This window comes from Eretmochelys imbricata, chromosome 10, assembly GCF_965152235.1.
Source record: "Eretmochelys imbricata isolate rEreImb1 chromosome 10, rEreImb1.hap1, whole genome shotgun sequence".
In the NCBI taxonomy this organism is placed as follows: Eukaryota; Metazoa; Chordata; order Testudines; family Cheloniidae; genus Eretmochelys; species Eretmochelys imbricata.
In genome coordinates this window covers 47,582,726-47,585,803 of record NC_135581.1, presented here as the reverse complement: position 1 = coordinate 47,585,803, position 3,078 = coordinate 47,582,726, and the positions used below count along the sequence as shown (strand labels likewise).

Genomic DNA, 3,078 nt, shown 5'->3' with positions numbered 1-3,078 from the left:
CCCCTATTTAATTTCAGCAACTTTTCCTTTTTGGGAGGGAAACTATTTCCCCAAGTCACCATCTGTACTTGAGATTGGGGAGCCCCCCCCTTTTTTTCCCTGCAATTATTTAACTTTTCCCCTCACGTTTGAGAATCAAGGTTCCCCACTTTACGTCCACTGGAACGTATCAAGGGAAACAGTGGATTCTCCACCTCTTGATGTCTTCAGATGAAGACTAGATGCCTTTCCAGGAAGATGCGCTTTCGCCAAACAATGTATTGGGCCCAATTACAGGGCAACGGGCCGAAATCCTCAGGCCTGTGTTATATAAGAGGTCAGACAACATGATCTAATGATCTCTTCTGGTCTTAAAGTCTATGAAACGCCTTCCTGTACAACAACTGGTTTATTTAGAGCCATGTAGAACTGGAATACCACCACCCTGTCAGACATATGGGTCTTTAAACTGAGCAGATTCTCCATCTCCCCTTGAAGCAAACCATGTGGTGGGATCTCAGGGGGGCATATTCATCCATGGGGTAACTCCATTGAAGTCAGGAATTCATTTGGCCCATTGCCTCACTCTGAAGCAGTTGGACGCGCACGCCACTGTTGCACGTGATCACTATTCCCCCCCACACACACATACCCTGGAGCAGGACACAAGTCCACAGGATTTAAAAGCTAAAAGAGTTGGGGGGGTGAGGGGGAAGGTGGAGAAAAGAGGAAGAAAGAGGGTGATAAAACCTCTCTCTCATAGCAAAGGCAGCAGGAACTGCCACAGCATGAGCATGGGCTTTATGGTTCGGTTTCTTCCTTTTGCTAGGAAGCTGTGTGCAGCACCCGCTTCCTCAGGAGAATAATAGGTGATTGTTAGTCCGAGTTCTGGTTTTCTGAGAGCGGTGGTTCCAAGGTCGTAGCATTATGTCTGGTCGCGGCAAAGGTGGTAAGGGCTTGGGAAAGGGGGGTGCTAAGCGCCATCGCAAGGTGCTCCGTGATAACATTCAGGGTATCACGAAGCCGGCTATTCGTCATTTGGCGTGCCGTGGTGGCATAAAGCGTATTTCTGGCTTGATCTATGAAGAAACCTGAGGAGTGCTGAAAGTGTTTTTAGAGAACATGATCCGTGATGCTGTCACTTACACCGAACATGCCAAGCAAAAGACTATGACTGCTATGGACATAGTTTATGCTCTGAAACGCCAGGGTCGCACTCTCTATGGATTCGGGGGCTAAGTTTCCATCCGGTTTTAAAGTTGAAACATCCTCAAAAGCCAGTCCCCAGTGCGAGAAAGTGGGCCATGTCTGTATCAGATTATGAACTCCTTTTGTGTTTTCTGTGCTAAACACATGCCTAAAACTTGCCCCAGGCAGCCAGCTGTACTGAGTTCCAGACAGTGGCACTGCCCAGGAAAGGTGCTTGACACCTCGTGAAGGGCCATCACTGAGAAGCCAGCACAGAGCGATTTGGAGCCACTGACTTTGAATGGCTATATGGCTGGCCCACCCCCAAGGGAACAATGGGTTTTCTTTACAGGGGTCCATAGGTGGTGAGGTGGCTATATGGCTGGCCCACCCCCAAGGGAACAATGGGTTTTCTTTACAGGGGTCCATAGGTGGTGAGAAACCGGAGAGAGAGGCAGCTGGAGTTTTCCAGCTGAGCACGTGGCAAGGGGACAGAGACTGTATTTGGGAGCAAGTCTCTGCTCTGAGCACATGGAAGCAGGACAGGCAGGAGAGACTCTCTAGGGTTGCCAGGTGGCATTTACATGGCATGCGGCAAGAAGACTCATGCACCTGCCCTCATGTAGTTCACGAGTTCAGTAACATGGAGTGACTCTGACAGCATAGTCACCTGGGTGTCTCCTCGCCCTTCTTGTTTCTGACAGGTTTGTTTACCTCACCTTTCCCCTCTGTTACAGAGGTGCTCTCACTGGAAGCCAGTACTTGAGGATTGGTTGAGATAATGTGATCAGGAGGCTCCTTGGCAATTTACCTTTAACCTCCTTTAATTAGAATACACCTTAACAATGTTGGCTGTTTACAGTGCTAAAGTCCTCAACGAAAGAATACCTGACTGCCAGATGACCTATGATACCTTCCACACCCCCATTCCCTGGAAGTCTTCTACTGCCCCTGAGGGAGGAGACGCTAATAAAGTCAGATGTCAGTTAGATAAACATGTTGCCGCTCTTATCAGAGGGTCTGCAAGGTCTTTTCAAACATCAGTTCAGCTTCACAACACCCCTGTTATCAGACCTTGTGTGCTGATGGAGAAACTAAGTCATTGAAAAATAGGAAGTGAATGGCCTGAAGTCACAATGGAGTTACTAGGCAGAGCTGGGATTAGACCCAAGGGATGCCCCCTAACCACTACTTCATGGATTAGCAGGTCTGACAGGACACAGCAGCTTTTCTGAATTTGCGAGTATTGGATGCCATCTTGTTGTCCAAGTGGTGGTTAAGAGACTCAAATTTCAAAATGCAGACCCTGATCTGAATGTACTCAGTTGGAGTGTCCAAGTTCTGGACAGAGAGGGTGTTTTGGCATGTGTTTCGAGAGGAGTTTATGTTGAAATCCATCTACAGTGATCACTCAGGAGTGAATTCTGTAGCTGAGGTTGTAGAGAGATTCCATTTATCTTTCCTTTCCGATTTTCACATGGTCATGATGCACCTTCTGGAAAATTGAGGTGAAGAGAGTGTGTGGATCCTAAGATTTTAGGGCCTTCCTATGGGTTTTTCCTACAACTCTGTTTTTTGGAAACTCTAAACTTTTTTAATTAAAAAGAAAATTATACAACCAAGCAGCAAACACAATTCAACTTTGTAGCGAGCACAAGAGCATCACCCCGTCTCCAAACCACACAGAAGCCCAGAAGCACAATAAGATCCTGACAATACGGCGGTAATTTTAGTAGGCAGGGCCCAACTCACATAGGTAATCTTCACAATGAAGACAGGCTGGCTGCTGGGATTAACCCAGCCTTGCAGAAAACTAACAGAAGGGAAAACATACCCTTCCCCCTTACCCGCCCCCCCCCCCCCCCCCGTTCTCCTTGATGGAGGTATGAATGTCAAAACCTAAACTATTCT

The 3,078-nt window shown here is 47.5% G+C and overlaps 1 pseudogene; it reads left to right on the top strand.

The window, feature by feature from the left end:
- Positions 1-906: 906 nt before the first annotated feature.
- LOC144271415 (histone H4-like) lies at positions 907-1,218 on the top strand (annotated as a pseudogene).
- Positions 1,219-3,078: the final 1,860 nt, after the last annotated feature.